Source organism: Lygodium microphyllum, chromosome 24, assembly GCF_053477565.2.
Source record: "Lygodium microphyllum isolate KBCC chromosome 24, Lygodium_microphyllum_v1.1.10, whole genome shotgun sequence".
NCBI classification, from domain to species: Eukaryota; Viridiplantae; Streptophyta; class Polypodiopsida; order Schizaeales; family Lygodiaceae; genus Lygodium; species Lygodium microphyllum.
This window is the reverse complement of record NC_141158.1, coordinates 72643904-72661548: the sequence shown is the minus strand read 5'-3', so window position 1 is coordinate 72661548 and position 17645 is coordinate 72643904.

Here is a 17645-nt window from a genome sequence, read left to right as displayed (position 1 = left end):
GATCAACCAGAGGGCTATGTGGATCCAAAATAACCACATTATGTATGTAGGTTGAAGAAGGCTTTATATGGATTGAAGCAAGCACTAAGAGCATGGTGTGATAGAATCAGCAAATTCTTATGCAGTATGGGATTTTAGTAGAGCAAAGCTTATTATTCACTTTATGTGAGGCATACAAAAGATGGTATGGCTATTGTTGTCATCCATGTTGATGATCTCATTATTACAGGTACACTTGAGAAGGAGATTACTGAAGTCAAGCATGGGTTACATAAAGAGTTTGATATAAAGGACCTTGGTTTGTTGAGATACTTCTTGGGTATTGAGGTTATTGACACACCTCATGGTATATGGCTGATACAAAGGCAATATGCATTGGAGATGTTGGAAAAATATGGCATGGCAGGATGCAAACCGGTTGATACACCATTAGATCAAAATGTTAAGTTGATGGATGATGGATCTTATGTTGAGGATGTCACTATGTTTAGAAAGATAGTTGGTAGTCTTATCTACTTGACCATTACAAGACTAGACTTGAGTTATGTTGTTGGATTGATAAGTCAGTTTATGCAGAAACCATGCAAATCACATTTGGATGTAGTGAGAATATCTCTTAGATATGTGAAGAAGACAACTGGATTTGTCTTGTTTTATGAAAAAGGAATCAAGCCTGCATTGTTTGGATACTCAGATGTAGACTGGGCAGGTAGCTCTATGGATAGAAGATCTACTACTGGCTATGCATTCTCATTTGGATCAGCCATGGTAAGTTGGAGTAGTAAGAAGCAACCTACAGTTGCTCTATCAAGCATTGAAGCAGAGTATAGAGGCATTGCATTGGCAACATGTGAGTAGACATGGCTGAGATTGATCTTATATGACATGGGGATAGATATTGATGGTGGAGTCATTATGTATTGTGACAATGTTAGTAGTATTATGTTGGCAAAGAACCCAGTCTACCATGCAAGGACAAAACACATAGAAGTGCACTATCATTTCATTAGAGAAAAAGTCATTGATGGAGAGATTGACTTGGTCCATGTGAAAACAAATGACCAAGTTGCTGATATCTTTACCAAAGAATTAGGTAAAGATAAGTTTGAGTTCTTCAGGAGTGCACTTGGAGTCTTATGTGTGCAAGATCATTTTGATCTTGAGGGGGAGTGTTGACAAATACGACATATCCTAAGTTATATCCTATGGATGTATGTATCTAAAATAGAAGAATATGTAAAGTGTCCTTAAGTTTGGGGTATCTATCTTTTGAGGATACCACTTGTGGTAGTGGACTTTTGGAAAAATAGTGAAAAAGAATGAAGAAGAAGATGATGAAACATGAAGAGAGCTTGAGCCTCCATATCCCATGCCATCCACTCTCCGTTGCAGATCTCTCCCCCTCTCTTTTCATAGAGGATAGGGATGAGGAAATGGTAGAACCGACCTACCTACATATATGACTGCCTAGAAGACACACCTCTTTGGCATGCTTTTATTGATGAGGGAGCTAGTTGTAATATCCTTACATGTGACCATTGGACCCTCATTTGTCAGCCCCAACTACATCATCCTACTAACACTAAACTCAACTCATTTGGAGAGCAATCCTACTCACTATGAGGAAAGTGCAAAAATAACAGTCTCTATCAAGATTGAAAGCCATCCTATGATCTTCGACATGATACCTAATACCAAGGCCACTGGTAAGGAATCTCTGCTAGGATGCACATTCAAGAAACAAGCACGTTGCAATGTCAACTATGATTCACAGTGCATTCACCTTGGTATTGGTAATATCCGGATAGTAATGGCTTTTAGCAAGGGTAGTGTAGCTCCATTGTAGCCTATAGTGCCACCGGGAGAGGAACCAAGTGCAAGGTCTAAGGAGGGGGGTCGTAACTTGTCCCACCCTTTTCAAGACAAACCACCTTGCAGCCTAAAGGAGCCACATCCAATAGAACTAAGCAACAACTCAAATGGCTGCCCAAACACCAACCACAATCACTTAGAAGCCCAAATTGCATGAACTCGCAACCACCGAATATCATGCCCTAGGCCTAGGAGGCAAAGTTGGCATTACCAAAGTAGACAAATGGTTAAGTCATGATGGGTGCCCAAAGACCTATTGCACGCTCAAGGCTACTATAAAGGCAATAACTGGTTTTGGTTGCCCAAGACAATGAGCAGCATGCATACCTCTCAATCTAGGCCCTCCAACCCATCTCAACAAAATGCTAAGCCAGTGAGGAATGAGAAACCAATTGACCCAAAAAGCACCAAACCCATAGAACCTCAACAAGTCTATCAACCAAAACTAAAACCTGATTTCCCTAGACCAACTCAACTTGACACTGCCAGTGTCCCAACAACTCCATAAGCGGAAAATAGCACATCATTTGAGCCCAAAGACCAACCCATCGCACAACTAAACACCCGACTAACCAATTCATGGTGTAGGCATCAATTCTTAAGTTATCCTGTCTTAGAAAAACCCAACCTCCACGTGCCTCAGACCCTCCTATGAGCATAGATCTATCCTTGCCTTTGGCCTCAGACCTCGCCACGAACATGGGGGACAACCTCGTCACCTGGATTAGATGATTGGACACCACATTCACCATGCTAGCCAAGAGCTATGAATGGTTGGACTTAGGCCTCCTTGATGAGACATTAGTAATGGAACTACACTCCTTGCCATGAACTTGGGAAGAATATGAGTTTTTGTTCGTCAAGATTCCCGAGGTAGCCTAGGAATTGATTGCCAGTGAGATCTCGAGAGAGAGCAAGCTTGCAAACAATGGTTGGTGACATCAATAGCAAGAGAAAAGTCTCTGCAACAAGCTAGGAGCTAGAAGAGCTAACAAAGCTACTCGACGTTGACTCTTCCTTTTTACAAAAATGGTATGCTTTGCAACTCCAATGGGAGCAAGAGGGCTACCGAATTATGACCAATGCCAAGTAGAGATGCGCAATCAAAACCACTGAGTAAAACCCTACCTATGTGGTTCCTACCTTGTTCAGAGTCTTGGCCATCATGCGCAATGACCTTTAGAGGAACATGTGATGGCCCATCCCTATTTGGATTAAGTCCTGATTGAGGAAGACCAACACGTTGCTAACAAGATGAACTATGGAGACTTCTTAACCAATGCCCTAACCTACATTACACACATAGGCATTAGACCTCATGACATGGACTATCATGCCCACTTGGAGTATAACCCAAATTTCTATAATGAAGTAAAGCACAACAAGCATGTGCTTAATGCCCTTAACCCTTCATCCTCCAATCCTAGGAATGATTTTCATTACTCCTAGGGGGAGGGGGTAGGGTGGAAAAGAAATCATGACTTGAACTTCAGAACTTCAAAACAAAAAAGGTTCAAAAGAAAAAAATAACAAATAAAGGGAACTTGTACTTGAAGAAAAGCTTTAATGGAATTCATGCTTGGAATGTGTGGGTTGCTTGAAGTATAAAAAGCGTCCATTCTGTACTAGATCATCACACCATTCCATAATGTTTGTTCTTTAAAAAAATTATTTTTCACAAAATGTACTCTCAAATGAGATAATTTTAAGTTGTGCCATAACACGAACTCGAAATGGCAGGCCAACTTCTGTTCTCGAAGGAAGAGCACAACAAGTATCAATGGGCCATTGAAATACAAGTCTAGGACTAGCTAAAGTACCGCAACATCAACAATTTAGAAGAGTTAGTAAACAAGGAAGGAGGGGTGAGACAAATAGTTGACCAATGCAACTTGTGCAAATACATGGAGAAGGTGGGCAAGAAGATTGACCATGGTAGGTGCACAGAATTCCTGAGAACCTTCGATGCAAGGAAGAACAATGGCATGGTAATTGTTAGGAAGGAAGGCTCCCAAAAAGGATAGAGGTTGTGCTTAGCCTGGAGATAGTGGAGAAGGCCTTAGGGTTGGCCAACACACAGGGGAAGAGACCGAAGAGGGACGTTTCTAGCATGTTGAAGATGCTAAAGAAAAAGGCTCACACTAGTGACAGGGTTAGTCTAGTAGACATCCTTGACCCTACCATCTAGTTACAGGCCAAGATGGTGCATGCCCTATTCTCCAATCACCTATACAATACTTGAAAGTATCACATCAGGGACCCTAGATGAAGTAAACCTGAACGCCTATGTTTCCATGACAATTGAATCATCAGCCAAGGCATTATCATTGAGTCAAAGACTTACAGGAGGGGAGTCACCAATCACCACAATTGAATTGGACAAAAAAATGAGTGTATCAAAAGCATCCTTGATAGGGTTTGGAGGGGTGTTGACCCCCATCATCCAAGAAGTGCTGGGAGAGATGGGAAGGGAAGAGGAAATATGGGTGACTCCAAAGAGATCACCCATCCAAGAGTAGCACCTCTCCCTAGTCCCACAAAGCTCATCAACATCTCAAAAACCAAGAAAGGTGGGAAACAAAGAAGCAAGAAAGCCACAAAAAGAGAAGGCAGAGCAAGCCTTAAGAAAGAAATGAGTTCAAAGCCTAGCTTAGTAGCAAGAACAGGAGGAGTCTAGTGAAAGGATAATGAGTAAGCAAGGTGGGGAGGACTTAGTCCCATAAAGCCAGGGAAAGTAGGCTAAAAAAACCAAGCAAGAAGAAGTAGTAGAAAGAAGAGGAGGAATTCTTGCGAAAGGAAAAAGAAGAATCCTGAATGATAGAGGAATAATGAAGGAAGAAGTGACAAGAGGAGGAGGAAAGGATAAGGAGAGAAGAGGATGACCAAATGGGTCTCGCCATCAGGCTATTGGTCGATCAACCCTCTTGTGCCAAAGAGCTGGCTGAAAGGAGCTTAGATGATATTAGAGCCTGCTCTATAGTAGTAGAAGCAACTAGATGACCCATGGTGGAAGGCAAAGGGAAGGCCCAATTGGAATCGCCCCTACCGGTCATGGTCCCCGCTGCTACCACCACCCAAGAAACCATGGATGCCATAGTGGACCAAAGCAACGTGATGGCTTGGGTGCAATACCTAGTCAACACAGTGTAGCATCTTGGACCAACACCCAATGGAGGAGATCCCATACCAAGAACAAAGAGGCCTACCATTGTGGATGTTGAGTCCAAGAAGGACCCACAAAAGGCTAGGGTGGAAGCTTCGACCATGTCCATACCGGCAGCAGTGCTAGGGTCGGTGCAGTATGATGAGTACATCTAGGAACTACTAGGCCATCTAGAAAGAATAAAAGAGGAGAGGAAGGTAGCATTGGTAGAGCTTGAAACTAAAAAGAAAACATTCTTAGCTTGCCAACTTGAAAAATCACACCAAATAGCCATCCACTAGCAAAGGAAAATAAGTGACTTGAGGAAAGACTTGGAAGACAAACAAGCAATAGAAGGGAAAACAGAGGAGAAAGTCACAAAAGAGCTCCATTGCAAGGGAAAGTGGAGAACAAGTGATGTTGGAGGACTTTTTGCAGCATAATGAGCAGATGCAAGAGTGCCTTGACCAGCTAAAGAGAGTCAGAGATGAGCTCATTGAGGAGCTAGAAAGGGTTAGAACCCAAGCTTATGTAGAGTGTAGAAATGAGAAACAACAAAAGGAAGAGTTGTTTAAGGAACTGCATGAGGCTAAGGCACAAAGAGATAGTGGTAGCCAAAAAACTAACAAAGATGGAAAACCAACTTGGAGTGGCCCTCTTAGAATGAGAATGATTGGAAAATCAGCTAAGCCACCTTGCACAACAAAAAGAGAAAATGCTCAAAATCTGGAAGAAACAAGAGAAAATGGTCATGATATTTTCTCAGTACCAGAATCAGGTAGCATAGAGAGGATGAGCAAAAAGGCCAAAAGGCGTATGAGGAACAAACTGCTCGAAGACTTAGAGATCTCGCTAAACACCTCCCCTTGGCAGAAAGTGAATTAATCATGGCACTGGCAAGGTGGAAGTAGTGGAGGTAGGTTTTGAGGTCCAATAGTAGGCCTTTCTGAACACATTCCTACATGTGACCCAAGCCGAGGGTGAAGATACTAGGGAAGGGGTATGGAGGAAGCTAGAAATTACAAGGCAAGCCGCCCTGAGATACGGCCTCCATGAAAGAGTACCAAAAGAGAGCACCGGCCTAAAGCTAGTCTCTCAATGAAGGAGCTAGAGGAGTTAGGATTTGGAGAGCTAGAATAACCAGCTCAAGCATCCACTTTAGCTCCAATGGAACCACTAAGAGAATAAGGGTTAGTCTTCAAACAAGGCTAAGATGAAGAAGAATAGCCACAAGTGCTAAGCCCGACACAGGAGGTACAAGCACACATGGAAGAGTAGGGTGAGGAAGCCACCCTCGAGAGGGTTGTGGAAAGAAAATATAAGCAAAGAGAGCTAGTATAGCTGGCACAAAGGAGACTCCAAGCAAGTTGCACAAAGTTCTTGAGGTCCAGGTCCCAGAAAAAGAGGAATGCTACTGTGTGAATTGGGCCAAAGAACTAGGTATTTGTTGGGAGCAATGGGAAAACCAAAGCAGACCCTTTGAGTTCTCCTTCTATTATCCACGTTCTTCAACTAGAGTTCTATCTCTAAGGAGGGTGGTGGAGGAGTAGGTAATCAGGCGCTTGTGCAATGGCTTGGGAAACATGTGGACAGAGGAGAGAAGAAGACACCCCACAAGGTGGTAAAGAGAGGTCACATATTATTGGCAAGACAAGGTTTGGGAGATTCTAAAGATCGCCCAATGGATATGAAGCCCAACCACAATGGTGGCAATGCATTTGGGATACCAACCTTGATGCTTGGATGGCCTTCTAGGGCACCATATTAGATGAGCACAACAACCCTTCCTACATGCCATATCCATAGAGAATAGGGGTAGACTACAACCCGTATATGTATGGAAGGTATGACATTCCAAGGATCTACAATGTGAATACAGAAAGCTGAGAGGAGTGCCTAATCTTCACAGAGCGGGACATCCACCCATCCATCATGCACTTTCTCATCCTCGCCCTGACCCCGCCTTTATTACCACATGTAATTATCTTAGGGTACTTCAGAGTTTACTCAAACAAAATCTCACGATAGAAGAGACTCTTCGACTCTTGCCACTTTTTTTAAATCTAAACATAGGTATTGATAGATGCGCAATATGGCCCAAGCCGCGCTCCTACCTTCTTTTTGCATGGCTATCTTGGAAGATATAAATGATAGCCACTTCACCAGGTGTAGCCACCCCTTCCTATCAACAACACCTCTAAATGTAGGCATTAACATAAAAGGCTACTTGCAGAGTAGACACGCTCTTACTAAGTCCCTTATGCCCCCCCATAGCATAGCCCCTAAAGAGCATAGGGATGACGCCTAGCATAATTTCGCCCCATGTATTAAGTGTCAAAAAAATAGAAATAGAAAATAAAAGATAGGATAAGATGAGAGAAAAATAAAGGAGAAAAGGAAAAGAAAAGACAAAGAAGAAGCACAAGAAAAGAATGAAATGGAATTCTCATGTACCATCAAAGTGCCACAAACACTGCAACTAGGGACAATCATATCCCTAGCCCCTTTCCCACTTTACTCTTAGGGCACATTAAGGGCTAGACATACCTAGGAAGTTTGCACTCACCTACGATAGACCTGTCTCCCTAAGTCACACCCACAACACCTCCCCTCATACACAAACTAGGTCCTCAACTGTGGGACAATACCACTGGCTCCTATGGTTGACCCAACTCCCAATCTCATTGGCATGGACACCATGCAGTGCATGGTGAGGTAGATACACCCCCAAGTAGTGTCAAGAATTGTGTGGTGGGGGGACTTGCTCAAGATGCTGCGCCGAACACACACAGAATGCACAAGGAGAAGCTCACTCAAGAGACAAGAAGAGAGATGGAGGCCAAAAACGTTTTCTTGCTGGTTTCTTCTTCTTCTTCCACACACTTTACAATGTACACAAAGTATAGATAAGATACAACATAAAGGAAAGTGGCCTACTAAGTCGAACGATGCATAACCGACTACACTAGTCAACTGGCGCTATAACTAAGCCAGCTGTAAATAGGTGTAACAACCTGAATATAATAAGTAATGAGTCAGTGGCCATGTGAGAGTCATAATGACCCCACTGACGTGCTAAGTGTAGACGTGTGGACCTATCTAACCAGGGGGTCCATCATTAATGTCCGCATGTGTTGAGCTTGTCATCTCAACACTCCCCCTCAAGCTCAACTGCATCTCTGCAACTCCAACTAAGCTTCAAAACTTTTGAAGCTTCTCTGTACCCAATGCCTTTGTGAAGATGTCAGCTATCTGATCATGTGTGCTGACATACACCAAGTCAATCTCACCTGCTAGTACCTTCTCTCTCACAAAGTGGTAGTGTACCTCAATATGTTTTGTCCTGGCATGGAACACAGGGTTCCTAGCCAATTGTATACTACTCATGTTGTCATAATAAATGACAACTAGACCTTCCAATTGCACATCTAAATCAGCCAATAACTTTTGTAGCCATACTACCTCACATGCTGCAACAGCAACACCTCTATACTCAACCTCTGTACTCGACAAAGCAACTGTAGATTGCTTTTTGCTTCTCCAAGCAACTGCTGCACTACCAAGAGAGAACATGTATCTGCCAGTAGATCTTCTATCAGACATGCTACCAGCCCAATCTGCATCTATGTATCCAAACACCTGTACATCTGTACCTGCCTCATAGAAAAGTCCATAATGTAATGTGGACTTCACATATCTCAATATGCATCTGACTGCATCCAAATGTGGCTTCCTAGGTACTTGCATAAACTGACTCACAAGACCAACAGCGTAGCTCAAGTCTGGCCTTGTAGTGGTCATGTAGATCAAACTCTCAACTATCCTCCTGAACATAGTAGGGTCTTCTATCTCATCCCCAATATCAGCACTCAGCTTTACATTCTGCTCCAACGGGACTGAAAGTGGTTTGCATATTGTCATACCATATTTGGACAGCGTATCCAAGCCATACTGTCTTTGGGACAGCCATATACCATCATCACATCTGATCACCTCAATGCCAAAGAAGTACCTTAGCTCACCTAGATCCTTCATCTCAAACTTCTTCTTCAAAAAGTCCTTGACTTCAGCAATCCCACTATCACTATCACTTGTAATAATCAAGTCATCCACATAGATGACTATGATGACCAAACCTGCATCTCCCTTTCTCACATAAAGTGAGTGATCAACATCAGAAACATAAAATCCAATATTGACAAGATACTCTCTGATCTTGTCAGACCATGCTCTAGGTGCTTGCTTGAGTCCATAGAGCGCCTTTTTCAACCTGCACACATACGTGGGATGCTCTAAATCTTCATAATCTACTGGCTAATCCATATACACTTCTTCCTGCACACATACGTGGGATGCTCTAAATCTTCATAACCTGTTGGCTGATCCATATACACTTCTTCTTGCAAATCACCATGCAAGAAGGCATTCTTCACATCCATTTGCTGCAACCTCCAACCTTTGGCTGCTGCCAAAGCAATCACACATCTGACAATTTCCATCCTAGCAACTGGACTGAAGGTGTTTCATCATAATCTATGCCATATGTCTAGGCATAGCCTTTTGCAACCATCCTAGCTTTGTACCTACTAATAGAACCATCTACATTGTGCTTAATCTTATAAACCCACTTACATCCAATAGCTTTCTTGCCCTTCGGCAATGATACTAGATCCCAAGTCTTATTGGCCTCTAATGCAGCCAACTCCTCATCCATTGCTGCATCCCAATGAGCATGACCAACAGCCTCCTCAAAACATATGGGCTCAACATTCTCAACTAGTTTCACCACATAAGCATAATGGTGAGCTGCATAACCTTCAAAACCAAATCTTTTAACAGGGTATCTGACCCTGCTAGATCTGCGTACCATCGGATCACTCAATGGAGCCTTTACATTACTGTGAGCTCTCTGTACACCTTATGTCCTGACAGAAGGAATACCAAGCTCATCATCCAAGCTCTCTGAGCCACTGGAGTCTCCATCAAGAACTGCATCAATGTCATCTGACACTTTATTCTTTCCTTTGTCTTTACTTGTAGTGCTACTAGATGCACCTGAAGATGTAGAGGTACTCCTTAGTCTCCCAGACCAAGGACTACCAGATGATGTCAAGGGTCCATTAAGAGTCCGTGATTCTTGCTTTTCAGCCTGCACATAAGTGTCATGATCATCATCATCATCTAATGCATCACCACTAGATGCATACCAACTGCTCATTTCATCAAAGATGACATCCCTGCTCACTCTGAACTTACATGTGACAGGGTTATAACAGCAATACCCTTTCTGCTCTAAAGAGTATCCAATAAAAACACATTTTTCTGCCTTTGGATTAAGCTTCTTCCGTAGCTCATCTGGCACATGAACATATGCAACACAGCCAAATACCTTCAAGTGCGATACATCAGGCTTCTTGCCAGTAAAGCATTCTTCAGGAATCATCCCATGAATTGTAGTTGTGGGAGTTCTGTTCATAATATAAACAACAGTATGAATAGCCTCATACCAAAAATGATTAGGCATATTCTTTTCAACCATCAAGGCACGTGCAACTTCTGCAATATGCCTGTTTTTTCTTTCTGCAACCCCATTTTGCTGTGGGGTATATCTACATGTGAACTGTATCTTTATCCCATGAGACCTCAGAAAATCACTGAACTCATTCGAGAGGTACTCTCCCCCTCCATCTGACCTCAAGCACTTTACTTTTAAGCCTGTGTCTCTTTCAATTCCAGCCTTGAAAGTTCTAAAGTGCTCAAGCACTTCACTCTTTTCCTTCATAAAATATACCCACACCTTTCTAGAATAATCATCAATGAATGTGACAAAGTATTGTGTAGGCCCCCAAATGTTTGTATGCACAACATCAAGGATATTTCTGCTTACATCTCTGTCATGTGGAAAGGGCTGTCTTGCCTGCTTACCAAACTGACATGCTTCGCATACCTTAGGAAATTCTACAACTCTAAATGTAGGCAAACGTGTAACCAACCCTTTGGATTGCATTAATTTCAGCCTTTGTACATTTGCATGTCCAATGTGTTTGTGCCAAATTTTAATATCTGCAACAACACCTTTTCCTTTAGCATACATAGCAGCATTCATAGTAGGAATTCCATCATCCAGAGTAAACATACGTCCAACTCTACTTCCCTTTGCTACCAACCTGCACTTGTCATTGAAGTCTTCTACAAAGCAACCCTTTGCATTAAATCTGACTTGCAGCCCTTGCTCTACCATTTGACCGACTGACACCAAGTTCTTTGTAATAGATGGCACATGTAATATATCTGAAAGACTCTTTGTCTTACCATCATGCAAGGACAAGGGAACTTTTCTAATGTGTGAAATCGGGTGGCATGAATCATCACTCGTCTGCACATAACCTGCATTTTGCAAATCCTGCATCTCTCCAAACCATTCTGCATGGCTGGTCATATGATTGGATGCACCTGAATCAACATACCAAACATCATCATGTGTTCCCTTTCCTGTAACAGCATTCAGCATATGCTGCATAACAAACAGACGTTCATTTTTGTCTTCATTCTGTCGTGAAGACGATGCATAGTTTCCTTACTGCAACTTACCACTGCGAATATCATCTTTCTGAGCATAACATTGGGCTGCAATATGACCTCTTTTGCCACAGTAGAGATACACAATACCAGAGTTGTTAGAACCTCTGTTTTGCCATCCACCTCTTCCGCTAAAGCTCCCCCTGCCTCTAAAGTTACCACGACCTCCTGAAACCTACATATCGCCAAATTGCTAATTCAATCTGTTTTGCTGGTTGTCACTACTACGTCCTGTACCACGGCCTCTTGAAGAGAACCTACCACGTCCCCTTCCTGAACTGGAGTAGAAAGCTTGGACCTATTCACCACTTCTTTTAGATGTCTCACTCTGCATGTTGATCTCTTCAGTGATCATAAGGGAGACCAACTCATCAAAATCTGGAAATGGCTTTCTGACATATACGGAAGTTACAAAAGACTTCCAAGTCTTTTCATTGTTAAGTCCACCCAAGGTAGACGACACCAAATCATCATCATTGGGCATTGCATCAATCGCTGCCAATGCATTTGCAATGCTCCTTACCTTCAGTGCATACTCATTAATAGACATCTTCCCTTTCTTCAATGTATTCAACTCTTGCTTGAGTTGAATATTTCGTGCCTTTGTATTTATGGAAAACATACTTTCAAGTATGGTCCAAGCTGCATATGAATTCTCTGCATTTCTAATATGTCCCAGCATATTATTGTCAATTATTGCAGATATCCAATACATAACCTTCTTGTCTTTTGCATTCCATTCCTTCCATGCCTTTGTCTCTTCTGCAGTTGGAGGATTACTCACCTCCGGCTCCTTTTCTTCACCTGAAACAAACTCGTAGAGGCCTTTTCCAATAAGGAAGTTCGTGACACGGAACTTCTATGAAGGGTAGTTGTTCTTGTCGAGCTTCTCAATGATAGGGCTTTCACTGTTCTCTGCCATTATCACAAAACTAATACCAAACAGCAAGCAAATCTTCTGCAACCCTCGACCTCTAGTGCACAGTAATACATCAGACAGTCTTTTTCACTGTCTACTCAACAATACATGCAATTTGCAACCTGTTTGTTACAGATAACCTTATGTTTGCTTCCTGCAAACACCTCAAGAATTACAGATTCGCAATCTGTAACCTACGCACCCACTTTCGGTCAAAACAGCCGAAATCAGTGTACCCTGAAACTGTTGTCCGCAACCTTGTGGCTCTAAAACGCGGCCTAAAACGGCCTCAAATGCCCAAAATAATTATGGGAGAGCCCTTAAGGGCTAATCTGAAAAATACACAGTGCTCTTCGCGCACACCAAATCTCACTGCAATATGAGATTTTTGCTCTGCCCTGCTTCCGGTACCTCCACAGGCACTATCCAAGAGAAAGGGTGGAAGGATGGGAGAGCTTCTTACCCGTGGCTTGCTTGCACAAACCTTGCTTCTTCTCCTTCACTTCAGCCTTCAAAATCAGCCTCTCTCACTGGTGCGGCTCTGATACCATGTCAAGAGTCACGTGATGGGGGGACTTTCTCAAGATGCTGCGCCGAACACACACAGAATGCACAAGGAGAAGCTCACTCAAGAGACAAGAAGAGAGATGGAGGCCAAAAACGTTTTCTTGCTGGTTTCTTCTTCTTCTTCCACACACTTTACAATGTACACAAAGTACAGATAAGATACAACATAAAGGAAAGTGGCCTACTAAGTCAAACAATGCATAACCGACTACACTAGTCGACTGGCGCTATAACTAAGCCCGCTGTAAATAGGTGTAACAACCTGAATATAATAAGTAATGAGTCAATAGCCATGTGAGAGTCATAATGACCACCGACGTGCTAAGTGTAGACGTGTGGACCCATCTAACCAGGTAGTCCCACATTAATGTCTTCATGTGTTGAGCTTGTCATCTCAACAAGTAGTGCACTTCCTTTTCTTTTTGAGGTACACTCAACAATCATGATCAATCACCCCACCAACATTAGTGGCCCCCATTACCCACTCAAATCTATCCTTGACCTTCACAATCTCTCATCCAATTTTGTGATGCTTCTTCTCCCCATCCAATCTCCATGAAGCCCAACTAAAGAGGAAAAATGTGGCCCAACTAAAGAAATAGAATGAAGAAAGGCCAAAAGCGCAAGGACAACCTTAAAAGTTTAGGGCGAGTGCAAAAGAGGAAATGCGCATTTTAAATGCAAAGGCACACCCTAAATTTTATAAGAGAGTGCCAAGCTCCCTCCTATGAAATTTTCAAATGTAGATGGGCATTAGTGAATGCACAATGAAACTAGGAAGGAAAGAGAAAAAAGGACCTAGGCTAAAATGGTCGGCCATGTAAAAAATGGATGGGTGCGCAAAGGGGATTAGATTTTTGTATAAAAGGAAAAAAGTGAATGAAGAAGCCCTTCTTATGTGTGGCCAAAACTAGCTCTCTTCTACTCTTGTTCTTCTTATTCTTGCTTGCTTGAGCTTTTTCTTGAGAGAGGGAGTGTGAGGGAGTGAGTGTGTGAGGGTGAGGGACCGTGGTGGAGAAGCTCTCCATATTCTCCTCTCTTCTTCTTCTTCTCTTTTCTTCTCTTGTCTCGTATGCAACAATGGAGCATGGAGCTTGATAATCAAGCTTGCTTGAGCTTGCACCTTAGATCGTGAAGCTATCGGAGTGTTTGAGAGAAGAGGTAACTCGATCGAGCATGGATGTAAGCTCACTACACTCATAAGTGTGAGAGCGCATACGGCTATATGAGAGATAGCCATTCCACTTGTCTTGAAACACTTGAAACAATAAGTGGTCCGTGGGTCTTGGCAATCGAGCGAGAAGCTCTCACACAAGGGGAAGAGTAAATTGAGAGGACTATTGGAAGATATTGCAACTTACACATTAGGAGAAATATGGCCTCTCTTTTTTGTCCCCCTTAAGGGGTTTTTCTCACCTCTTTCTCTCTAAAAAGAGATTCCAAAATAATATTATAATAAGAGATCTTCTACAATCAAGAAAATCTCGCATTTGTATTTTCAATAGATTTCACATATTATTTGATTCCCAAAATGTAGGATAAGTTCACTTTTTCTCAAAATCTTCATAACTAAATAAATACAATTTTATTTTCTCTAAAAACAGAGTCAATCATTGATATACGACTCTTTAATTACCTCATGAATTTTCAACATTAAAATATATAAGAATCATTCTCATTCTCACTTCTTAAAAGGGCGAAAGTTAAAAAATGATATAAAATGACGCACATCATATTTTAAGATTATTTTTTACCCAGAGAGACATCTTTTTGACTCGAGAGTTTTCTTGTAAATTTTTATCTTTTTTGAACAAGTATATGCCTATTTTTGGGTAGTTTTTCATTCCCTCTCAAAGCTATAGTTTTGTCCCATTTTGTGTACTCTTCTCCTTCCCTTTAGAGTATGGTTTCTTGCATACAGATTTTTTTGAAGCAGTATTTAGTACTATCTACAATACTCTCTACCCTGCTACAAGCAATCTAAAGAGAGTGGTTTTGATACCATTTGTTGAGATCAAATAATATCTATCTACAACACTCTCTACCCTGCTACAAGCAATCTCCCTCTTCAGTACTACACTATAAGATATCTTCCTCTTCAGCAGTCTGTACTACAAGCAATCAATTGATAATGGAGGTATATTTATTTTTTTAATCTCTCTGATGTTATTATTCTTCACAGTTGTTGTTTAACCCTTAAGTATCAATTCATAGAGAGAGAGAGGGGGGAGAGAGGGAGAGAGGGAGAGGGGGGGGTTATTGTTCTCCCCACTAGCCGATATATATATATATATATATATATATATATATATATATATATATATATATATATATATATATATATATATATATATATATATATATATATATATATATATATATATATATATATATATATATATATATATATATATATATAATATTTTGGATAGAATAGAAGATGAGATTTGATGCTAATTAGAGGTAGATTAAAAGCTAATATTACATGCTGATTAGGGAATGATTAGGGTCTATCATGACTAAAATCAAGAGAAAGAGACAAGATCCAACTGGGTAAAAAAGAACACAAATATAGTGAATCAAAGGGGTGTAATTGTGTGATTTGAATCTTAATCCAAGTTAAAATTGGCATATATTTTTCTTTGCAAAATGCAGGACACGTACTAAGAGAAAGAGAGATATTCACTTTCAATTAGAGGAAGAATATGCACCAATGTTCAAAAGAATTGTGGAAAGGGATTATGAAATAAGATACAGGATGCAACAAGAAAGAAATGCAAGGAAAAAATGTGGGCCTTTGGGTTGATGGGTGCATCTATAGACCCGATCCACACACTCAAAGGCCACCACAATTTGAAGGGCTTACATCATTTGTAAAGTTTGTTTGTGAAGGCAATGAAGGATTGTATGGATACACATGCAGACTTGTGACAAAGGATTAGTAGGGGTTCATCAAGCCTTGACAAATATATAGACAAGATTACAAGGGAATATGCAATCTTTGATGGAAAAGGATAGATTATTGGCTGAGAAGGATAGGGAGAACCAGAGCCTGCAATAAGCAATGTCTGTCATTGAAGATGCTATGCATGCTACACACGTGCAGAATATGGAGTTATAGTCTAAATTTATGGACTTGGAGAAGGAGAATCGAAACATAAAGAGAAAGCTCACAAAAACTTTGGAGATTGAGCCCACTTTAAAAACCAAAGAAGCATGTCAGCGCATCCAATTAGTTAAACCAATTCACCAATTAACCAATGAAAGTAGACAATATCATAGACAGATATATGCTCAATGTGCTATAATGAGAAATAAGTTTCCTCATGCAGAGAATGATACTATTTCCAAAGCCCTAAGCAAGGATATGGTAAAAAATGCATTGGAAAATTGTAAATTCAGGGACATTGTAGATTGTGTTGCAAGTGGACATCTTAGGGATATGAGCATTGTTTTTGTGTTTGTGCTATAAGTTATACGAATGAACCCTATTCCCTAAAAGGCTTAATTAATGAAGCTGAATTTAAGTGTCACACATAAATATGGTAGGATCTAATTAGAAAACTAAAGCTATTAAGGGAAGCGGGTGGGCGGAACCCTCGACGGGTTCGTCCTATGGCAGGGTGGTCCCAGAGAACTGGGAGGCTTCTCACAAGGTTTAGCGTCTTCGACCTTAGAAAATTGTTAGGATAGAACCTCGATTCATGCCGTTTTAGGGGACCGGAATGGGACTATGCCCTATGGGCAAAGAGGTTGAGCAGCGCATCCCTCTCATTTTCCATTCTCTTTGAACCAAGTGCGGCATGGGTCTGCCTTGGTTTGGGTATCTCTGCGTAAATCAGGATGTCCAAGATCCATTGCTAGAATGCTATTAGGAGACCTTGGCCACTAGGAGTCCAAATTTTAGGTCAATCCTAGTGGGTTTGGCTGTGAATGTTCAATTGCGAGGTGGATTCGGGAAACCCTAGGCGACAAAACCCGGAATTTTCCATGGGAGTGCAGGGCAGCGACACTTAGATTCGTTTCTCAATAATTCGCTAAAAATGTGCCTAGACAGCCAATGGGCGGGGACCTTACACTCTCCAGGAAGCAGTTGAAAGTTACTTGATTGATCTAATGAGTGATTGTCAACTTTTAGCCATTCATGCCTGACATATCACTATTAAGCCCATAGATATGGTTCTTTTTCGTAGGATCCGCAACAACAAGGATGCATTTAATCTTAATGTCAACAATATGCTTTGAGAAGCTACCTTGTAATTAGATCTATGTTGTAGATTGTAAGGAGCTTAGTTTTGGGTTATCTTTTTAGTAGACCTTCAAGTATTTGATAGCAATGGCTTGCAAAATGGAGCTAAATTTTACCTAGCTCTAGTTTTTGTTGGTGTGATGTACTATCTACCATGTATTTGATGGTTTTGTAATGCCAAATCTGATATGTGATATTCTATTTTGACCATGATTTGCATTATGTGTATTTTCAAGTTTCCAATTTTGTAAGTAGTTTCATTGAGGATAAATTCAATGCGCAATCATGCACACATCAGTGATTAGTTGTATATGGGC